This window comes from Apium graveolens, unplaced genomic scaffold (genome assembly GCF_009905375.1).
Source record: "Apium graveolens cultivar Ventura unplaced genomic scaffold, ASM990537v1 ctg1254, whole genome shotgun sequence".
Taxonomy (NCBI): domain Eukaryota; kingdom Viridiplantae; phylum Streptophyta; class Magnoliopsida; order Apiales; family Apiaceae; genus Apium; species Apium graveolens.
The window spans coordinates 36,722-47,291 of NW_027417150.1; the positions used below are offsets into that span (position 1 = coordinate 36,722).

The following is a 10,570-nucleotide window of genomic DNA, read 5'->3' on the forward strand; positions in this document are numbered from 1 at the left end:
ATAGCATCCCTTTTTCTGACTAGACAGATAGACTCTTGTGTATCACTTTTGGGACAGATGGCTGTAGCACTGTTGTACTTTTGACCAGATCAAACTATGTATTTCTCGCATTATGTATATATTTGTTTCCTTTCAGTTTAGTTCCTGAGTGACGAGATCACTATTTTTATCATTATTATTACTGCACTTCTTATTAGAACTGTCATAATATAATAAAATTGCGAGATACATTCTCCCCATTATAGAATTGTGCAAGGCACAATGTTGTGTATGATTGTGACCTAATGTTGAATTTCCCAATAATAATTTTTTTATCAGTATCATGCCGCCAAGAAAGATTGGAACTAGGGCGAACCCTGGATCTGAGGACCAGGGAAGCCATAACCAGGATGATAGGAACCAGGAACACAGTGAAGAGGAAGACGAGGATTATGTGGAATAGGATGACTCCCTGTATGAAGAGGAAGAGGAAACTATGATGTTGAGGGATTTGAGATAGAGGCTGAAGAAGGAGAAACTGAGGTTGAGCAACCAGTACCAAACCCAAGCATGGATCCCATGGGCCAGTTCATGCAACTACTAAGGCAGAACTTGGAACGTCAACCCAACCCACCCCCTCAAGGAAATAATAATGCTGTGGCAAACTCTTTCAGGGCTTTTAAGTCCCTTAAGCCCCCTGGGTTCCACGGATCAGCCGACCCAGTTGAGGCAAGGACATGGTTAAAGGAAATGGAGAAATCCTTTAAGATTTTGACTACCGATGAGGCACAGAAGACTGTATTTTCTACCTACCTTCTGAAAGGAGAGGCTAACTACTGGTGGGAGGCCAAGAAAAACATGGAGACAGATGCTATTATAACCTGGGAAAGATTCAGTCAGTTGTTTCTGGGAAAATATTTCCCGAGGTTTATGGAAAACCAGATGGAGCTCAAGTTCTTGGAGCTAAAGCAGAATAACTTATCTGTAGCAGAGTACGAAGCGAAATTTACTGAGTTATCAAGGTTTGTGCCGGAGTTTGTGAGCACCGAGGAAAAGAAAGCTAGGAGGTTTCAGTAGGGACTGAAACCGTGGATTCAGAATAGGGTGGCAATCCTTGAGCTTACGGATTATGCCACTCTGGTGTAAAAGGCAACAATTGTAGAAGCCGGAAGTGAACAGATGCAGAAGGAAAGAGAAAAGAAGGGAATAAAGAGAAAAAGTATGAGCATGGGTGGAGGTTCTGCAGGAAGGAGCTTCCCAACTAGATTTAATCGAGGAGCAGTGTCCCTACCGGGAAAGAACACTGGGTTTAAGCGGCCAATGAGTGTGAATGTGAGCCAGAGCGGCCAGAAGTCAAGAATGTCCTATTCCAACCAGTCTCGACCCCCATTGCCAGCCTGTAACACTTGTGGAAGAATGCATTCTGGGGAATGTAAGGGAAAGCCAGTAACCTGCTTTAAGTGTGGGCAAGTGGGCCATTATTCTCACAAATGCCGTTCATCAGCCCCTGCAGTCATTCCAACCACCACTTGTCATCAGTGTGGACGCCCGGGTCATTGGAAGAGGGAATGCCCAATGAACAAACCAGCAGCTTTAGGAGCCAGCAGGGCTACCTCCAATAAGCCACCTACTGCGAGGACTTTCAACATGACAGTCCAGGATGCTATGAAAGATTCAGATGTGATAGCAGGTACCCTTTCTCTAAATTCAGTCAGTGCAAACGTTTTATTTGATTCAGGAGCAACTAAATCTTTTATATCAAGGGACTTTGCGCGTAAATTAAGATTTAAAGCTGAACCCTTGATAGAGCCCTTACAAGTAGAAATAGCCAACCATGAAGTTATTCTTATTAATCTGATTCACCCCGCCTGTGAGTTAGGCATAGGGGGACAATCTTTCAGTGTTGATCTGATTCCTTTTAAGTTAGGGGAATTTGATATAATTTTGGGAATGGACTGGCTATCTAGCAATGATGCTCAGATAGACTATAAGGGGAAGAAAGTTAAGTTGAATATTCCAGGAAAGAAAGAAGTCATATTTAGGGGAAAGAGGCAGACGCAGAAATTTTTGACCATGGCCCAGGCCAGAAGGATGCTACAAAAACGAAACAAGGCTTACCTAGCCTATGTGGTAGACACGCAAAAGGAGGTGCCCAACTTACAAGATATTCCAGTTGTCAATGAATTTGAAGATGTATTCCCACAAGACCTTCCGGGATTACCACCCGATAGAGTGATTGAATTTGCTATTGAGTTGGCCCCAGGGACGGCGCCAGTTTCAAAAGCACCTTACCGGTTAGCCCCGTTAGAAATGAAGGAATTAGTTATCCAATTGCATGAACTCTTGGATAAGGGTATGATAAGACCCAGTGTGTCTCCATGGGGAGCACCAGTTTTATTTGTTAAAAAGAAAGATGGGAGCATGAGGCTGTGCATCGACTATCGAGAGTTGAACAAGCTAACCATAAAGAACAGGTACCCGTTACCTAGAATAGACGATCTGTTCGACCAGCTAAAGGATGCTGTTTATTTTTCCAAGATTGACCTGAGAACTGGATATCACCAACTAAAGATTAAACCCGAAGATATCCCCAAGACAGCGTTCCGTACCAGGTATGGGCATTATGAGTTCTTGGTAATGTCCTTTGGATTAACCAACGCCCCAGCGGCTTTCATGGATTTAATGAATAGAGTATTTAAGAAGTACTTGGACAAGTGTGTGATAGTTTTTATCGATGATATCTTAATCTACTCAAGGACTGAGGCAGGACATGCAGAGCATTTGAGGATAGCTCTAGGAATACTCAGAGAGGAACAGTTATATGCCAAATTCTCGAAGTGTGAATTCTGGCGGAATAAAGTACAGTTTTTAGGACATGTGATCAATAAAGAAGGAGTATTGGTCGACCCCTCCAAGATAGAGGCGGTCTCAAATTGGGAAAGGCCAACCACACCCACAGAGGTAAGGAGTTTCATAGGATTGGCCGGCTACTATCGTAGATTTGTACAGGACTTTGCAAAGATCGCAGCCCCTTTGACACGACTTACTCGTAAGACAGAGAAGTTTGAATGGACGGAGAAATGCGAGAACAGTTTTCAGGGATTAAAGAAAAGGTTGGTAACGGCCCCGGTGTTGGCATTGCCAGACGGAAAAGGAGATTTTGTGATATATAGTGACGTGTCACACAAAGGATTAGGGTGTGTGCTTATGCAGCACGGTAAAGTGATTGCGTATGCATCGAGACAACTGAAGGAATACGAGATTAGATATCCTACTCATGACCTTGAGCTCGCAACAATAGTTTTTGCCCTAAAAATTTGGAGGCACTACTTGTATGGAGAGAAGTGCGAGATTTTCACAGACCATAAGAGCCTCAAGTACATATTTACGTAGAAAGAGCTCAACATGCGCCAGAGGAGATGGTTAGAGCTAATCAAGGACTATGATTGTGAGATTCTCTATCACCCGGGGAAAGCCAACATGGTGGTTGATGCCCTTAGTAGAAAGGAAAGACTCAGAATGATAACGACTTCGGAAGAATTGATAAGGGATTTCGAAAGAATGGAAATAGAAGTAAAGGTAACCGGAACCGGAACTGAAAAGCTATTTGAGATATCAATGCAGCCAGATTTATTGGAAAAGATTAGATTATGCCAAGAAAAAATGATGAATGAGGGCAGAGAGTCAATGACTGGAGAAGAGATCCATACTGAGAGAGACAATAAGGGGATAATGAGGTATTCATACAGGATTTGGGTTCCAAATGTTCAAGAACTTAAAGCCGAGGTTTTGGATGAAAGCCATAGTTCAAGGTATTCCATTCACCCGGGAAGCACCAAGATGTATAGGGATTTGAAGGAATATTACTGGTGGCCCAACATGAAGAGGGATGTAGCAAAATGGGTAAGCAAATGTTTGACTTGCCAAAGAGTAAAGGCAGAGCACCAGAGACCCAGTGCACTTTTACGACCCCTGGAGATTCCCGAATGGAAATGGGAACAGATAGCGATGGATTTTGTTGTAGGCTTGCCAAGGACGAAAGCCAATCATGACGCCATATGGGTAATTATAGACCGACTGACAAAGTCAGCTCATTTCATTCCTATCAATGAGAGATACACAGTCGATAGACTGGTGGACATTTACCTTAAGGAAATAATGACGCGACACGGAGTCCCAGCGTCCATTGTCTCAGACCGAGACCCCAGATTCAACTCCAGATTTTGGAGGAGCTTTCAAGAATGTGCAGGGACCAAGTTAAATATGAGTACCGCGTACCATCCCCAGATGGATGGGCAGAGTGAAAGGACCATCCAGACACTAGAGGATATGTTGAGAGTCTGTGCAATAGACTTTAAAGGAAGTTGGGATGATCACTTGCCGTTGATCGAGTTTTCTTATAAAAATAGCTTTCATGCTAGCATCGGAATGCCGCCTTATGAGGCCCTGTACGGAAGAAGGTGTCGATCTCCCTTATACTGGGATGAAGTAGGGGAGTGGATGATGCTCGGACCCAAAGTGGTCCAAAGGACCAAAGACATAGTGGATCTTATCAGAAGGCGGCTTGTAGCAGCCCAAGACAGACAGAAGAAATATGCAGACCTAGCCCGAAAGGATAAGGAGTATGAAGTAGGGGACTTAGTACTACTAAAGGTATCCCCTTGGAAGGGATTAATGAGGTTCGGAAAGAAAGGAAAACTAAGCCCAAGGTACATTGGACCTTTTGAGATATTAAGACGGATTGGGAAGTTGGCTTACGAGCTAGCCTTACCCCCGAACCTACAACAAGTTCATAATGTGTTCCATGTGTCAATGCTAAGGAAGTATCATCGGGATGCCAGACACATAGTGGAGTACGAGCATGTGGATATGCAACCAGATCTGACTTACGTGAAGAAACCAGTAAAGATTATGGATAAGAAGGAGCAGGTGCTTCAGAACAAAGTGATCAAGCTAGTCAGAGTGCTATGGCAGAATCATAATGTGGAAGAATCAACTTGGGACTAGAGAGCGCAATGCTAGAAAAGTACCCCCAATTGTTTTCTATTTGATTCCGGGATGGAATCCTTTTAAGGAGGGGAGACTGTAATAACCCCAAAATTTTGAACTCTTTGTAACCCTTATGAATAGTGTTTTTGCTGATATTGCTAAATAAAAAAACTGTTCATGCCACACTATGTAGGGGTTCTGTTATGGATATTCTGAGATTTTATTGGTACTCTATAGGGTATATAAGTGTATGTAAAGATCGTCAGAATCCAATTCCGAACACTTTGATTTTTCCCGGAAATCCACTAGATACGGAAAGAATTGAGTATAAGGTAACAGAATAAAAAGGATTTAAATTAAAGGATTATAAGAGAGGATCATAAAAGGAATATAATATATTGAGAAAGGTTAAGGGAACCTAAGTAATAAGATCCCGGGTATGATCCCTCAAACGATAAATGAAACGAAAGTTAAGCGAACCGTATAACAAATCAGCGGTCATTAGGCAAACAATTAGGAAGTTAATCAAGGAGGTTAGGGATGATGAGGTCATCCAACCAATAAGAAGGGGGCAAGTAAGGGAAGATGACATCATAAGCATGACATAAGCATGACATAAGGGGAAGGAGATGTGGCTGGTTTATAACCACACAAAGACAAGGTTAATAAGGTAATTAACCAAAACTAATCAAAAGAAAATCAACCAACCAAAACAAAACAAAGAACACACAAAAATCATTTCATCTCTCCCACCTTGCTCTCGGCTTTTTCACATTTTAAAGAGAAGAATTTTCAAAATCCAAGTTCCAAACTTCCTAAATTGGTAAGATAATTCTCTAGTACTCCTTATGCATAGTTATGGCTATCTTATGAGTTTAAGCCTCCAATTCATTCTTAATCTTCTCCAAGAAATCAATGAAGAAGACAATGAATAGTGATTTCAAGGTTTTTAACTTGATTTTTCTTGTTTTTTCCTTTAAGATCCAAGCATCTCTAAGATATCTCAAGGCTTCTTAAGGCTTCCTAGCTACTCACATCACTTCAAGGAAGGTATATCATCTCCAAACCCTAGCTTTACTTTGTATATTAGGATGATTTTGATAGTTATGGTAAAGAGTAGCTTGAAGCTTATTTGTTTAGAGTTTGGGTTGAAATGGTGGTGAATTGAATGTTGAAATCTTATGGCTTGGTTAAAGGGTTTAAGTATAGTTTAAATTCAAGTTTAAGAATAAGTATAATGGTTAATATTGAGTTGATTGGGGCTGTTGTAGTGTGATATGGATGGACTTTGGTTGTATGAATGGATTGGGGTTGTTTGGTGATTGTATTGAAATGGTATAAAATTGGGAAATCGCGTAAATATAGCCGTCGTAATGTCCGATTTACTTTAGACTGCTTTTGTTCATAACATTAGGACCCGAGAACTCCCTGCTAGGTTTTGACCATTTCCATGTTTAGATAGTTCATGTTACGAGCTTCGTTTTGATATGTGGTTCGTTTGATTACGATGTACGGTTTAGGAGAAACGGCCGTTTTAAGTAAAGACGTTTCGGGAACGAAACATTACCCCTCGCCTTACTTTGAAACATAGGTTAAAGACCTAAAAAGGGTTAACTAGTGTATGAAACAATTATGTTAAGTGTGTTAGGCAGTTTGTAAGACACTCGCGAAGGAATCGCCTTAAAACTCGTAATGGTTAAATTATTAAAAATGGTGGAGCCGAGGGTACTCGAGTGACTTAAGAGAATCAGTAAGCGCAAAGCGAGCGTTAGAGTCTAATTTGGTTAAAGTATAGATTTACAAGTGACTTTGGTTTAATTCCAACTCACATGTTGTTTATAGGTTACCAGACTCGCCCCGAGCCATTTGTAACCCTCAGTCGCTCAGGCAAGTTTTCTACCCGTTATACTGTTGTTGTGATGTATATGTGTATATGCATGATCTTGCGATAAATGCATATTTGTTATTAGCAAATTCTTGCGATATATTGTAGCATGTGATATGGTATATATGCATGCCTGTTTCATATTCTTGATTTATATATCTGTTGGTTCAATTGCTTATAAAGTTGCATAATACCTATGCTAGAGATAAGCAGTAGTTGTGTATACCCTTAGTATAGGGACCCAAAGGTGAAAACATTTTCTAAAACCGGGAGTCGAGGATCCCGAGTAGATTTTATATATATATTTATTTATTTATATATATATGGTTATAGTTTTCAGAACTATTAATCGAATAAGGTTTATTCGATAACTTTATATTATTTAATGAATATTATTTTGAATACTCATTCGAGGGCTTATGACTCAGCTTATTTTATTAATTGAATATTATTTGAATATTCATTCGAGGACTTATGACTCACTTTATATTATTTATTGAATATTATTTTGAATATTCATTCGAGGATTTATGACTCCGATTCTTTATATAATTATTATTCTTTATTTTATTAAAGAATAATGTGTCGATAATCAAACTTACTTTTGATTATTCAATTAAAGATATTACTTTCGTATAAGTATATCTTTGGTTATTTAATAATCATTGCAAGTATAAGTTTTAAAACATCTACTTCAATTATTTTTATAAAGATTATTCTTTATGGGAATATTATTTAAATAATAATATTCAGATATATTTTTATATATTGGGACTGATTTATTTTATTAAATCAGCATCACTCCGAACATTCTTAAAAATCTTTTGCGAGTCTTCAAAATGATTTTTAAAAGTTAGAGTGGATTCCAAAACTCATTTTTATATTTAAGATCCTCCTTTCGAAGGGGATTTAAATACTCGCTCAAAACCTGAGGGATCCGGCTCTGTGGTGTGTTTTATATTCGCAACAAGGTTATTGTCTGGATAAAAGAATTTTGATTACTTACCCAACACTCGGGAAGTAAAATTCTTGGAACAAGTTAATCCATTAACAGGCATCACCTGGGAAATATCGGTGAGTTTTCCTTTCCAACTAGATACGACTTCTTGGTGGAGCCGTATCAACAAGTTTCTACTTGGGGAAAAGGGGGGACGAGCTTTACGTTTCAGAGTCATGGATTTCATCTGAACTAGGAGTGGCGTAAGTGGTCGAGTGGCGCCGGCCCAGCCTTATTATATTGGCTCAAATGGCCTGGAAGTTCCGCTAAGGCGGTCCATTCCTTAGGAGTCCAGTGTTCGGTTGACAAGTAAATCCGGCAGGTTCTCCTCTACATGTAGAAAATGGTGGGCTTGTACTACTGCGACTGATCATCGTAAGTGGTCTTCCTGGCGCGACAAACGCCTGTAATGAGTTCATCATCCAGTTGGATAATTCTGCAACACTACCCGTAGCATTTCGATCGAAAGGCTACGAATGGGTGGTTGCCGAAGCATTGACAGGGTCAAACAGTTTTATTGGTATTTCCATTGAATGAAGTATCTCGTAACTTCATTTCTTTTAAAAATATTTCAAAGATTGAATATATTCAAGTTTTAATTTATGGTCTCATCTATGGGATGACCTCTTAAATCTTATTATACTTTGAACAGTAGTAGTTCAAGTAGATTTCTAAAAATGGTATAAGTATAGTGAAGTAATTGGTAACTTCATCTTCTTTTAAATTTATATCCAGTAAGTAATTACCTTACACATGATAAAGGATTCTAGTAAGTATCCATTCAGATACTTGTATTATTGTTAACACTATATATTATCTTGCGAGCTGTATTGCTCACTCTTGCTTCATTTCTTCATCACACAACAACAGTTAGGAAAGATGGCGAGGCTCAAGCAGACCCAGCGCAAGAGCGTGGGAAGCGCCCCGCGCCTTCCCGTTGAGATAGTAGCTGCTATAGCTGCAGAGGTAGATCTATCTGTAGATCAGACATTCTACTTTTGGGAACCAAATATTGTATAATTATAACTTGTGGCAGATAATGGCAATTAACTGTAAATTTATCAAGTAATCATTTTGGGTTGTAATAACTTTTAAACTGTGGATTCAAAGACTTGTACTTATTTCAATTTCATCTCTGAGACTATAACGAGTTGTGGTGTGTGTTAGTGTGGGGTCACAACATAAGGTTAATTATTATTAATTAAGTGAAGTGGTATTGTGGAAAGAAAGACCGTGACGGTTCGGATCCCTGACCCCGGATCTGGGGGTGTTACATGCATCATTAGTTTGTTGTTGAAGTTGGAGTTGTTGTCTTGGTGTAAATTGTTGCTGAAAACCAGGAGGGTTAAATAGCTTATTTGCAAACTGCTGGAACGGCTATGGCATCGCATTCTGATTGTTGCTCCAGCTGAAGTTAGGATGATTCCAGTTGTCAGGATAATAAGTGGCAGGAACTGGCTGCTGCGATCTCTGAAAGTTGCTCACAAACTGAGCTGAGTCACTAGATATAGCACATTGCTCTGTCGCATGCGGACCTGCACACAGCTCACAAACACTGGTTATCTGCTTAACACCATAGTTAGCCAGAGAATCGATCTTCATAGACAACGCCTTTAGTTGAGCAGTGATAGCCGTAGCTGTATCCACCTCAAGAACTCCTGCTACCTTGCCCTGTGGACATCTCTGGGCTGGATACTGATATTCATTAGCAGCCATCAGTTCAATTAGATCATAAGCTTCCTTATAGCTCTTTGCCCATAATGCTCCGCCTGATGCTACATCGAGCATGGGTCTGGACTGTGCCCCCAACCCATTGTCAAAATAAGTGATGATCATCCAATTAGGAATTCCATGATGAGGACACTTCCTAAGCATCTCCTTGTAGCGCTCCCAAGCTTCACATAGCGATTCTCCCGTTTGCTGCACAAAGTGAGTACTAGTGTTCCTCATTGCAGCTGTCTTCGCCATAGGGAAGAATTTAGTAAGGAATTTCTGAGCAAGATCCTCCCAAGTAGTAATCGAACCATCTGGTAGAGTGTGTAACCAGCTCTTAGCCTTGTCCCTCAGAGAGAATGGGAACAGTCTCAGCTTCACAGCATCTTCAGAAACACCGTTGAACTTGAAGGTGTCGCAGATCTCAATGAAATCCCTAATGTGCATATTGGGATCTTCCGTTGAAGAACCCCCAAACTGGATTTAATTCTGCACCCATTGAATTATGCCAGGCTTGATCTCAAAGGTATTAGCTATGATAGCTGGCCGGACAATGCTAGATTGAATGTCATTGATCTTGGGTTGAGAAAAGTCCATCAAGGCTTTCGTTCGTGCTGCTGGATCTCCCATTGTAATGAGTACCTGAAACACAAGCAAATAAACTGTGAAAGTAAAAGAATCCGAGTCAGTGAACTTTAACGACCACTGATGACAAGCACATAAACTAAAAATTAACACCGAGTCCCCGGCAGCAGCGCCAAAAACTTGTTAGGGCGAAAACACGCGCTAATATTCACGCAAGTATACGCGTTCGCAAGTAGTATAAGATATAAATCAGATTCGTTCCCACAGAGACTGGTTTAGGTTAAGTTCAATTTATGCCCCTATGCAACAATGTATAGTTATCGCTCAATGCTAAGACAAATAACAAATTGGGTTTTTATTAAACTAAGAGATTATACTAAATAACATTAACTAAGAGAATTGAGGTTGAATTACTATATATA

At 40.1% G+C, this 10,570-nt stretch overlaps 1 non-coding gene across 1 annotated transcript; it reads left to right on the top strand.

Annotated features, from left to right (window-relative positions):
- The first annotated feature begins 9,696 nt into the window (after positions 1–9,696).
- LOC141699744 (small nucleolar RNA R71) lies at positions 9,697–9,803 on the top strand. The gene has a single exon (XR_012566089.1). It is a non-coding gene; the product is annotated as a small nucleolar RNA R71 (small nucleolar RNA).
- Positions 9,804–10,570: the final 767 nt, after the last annotated feature.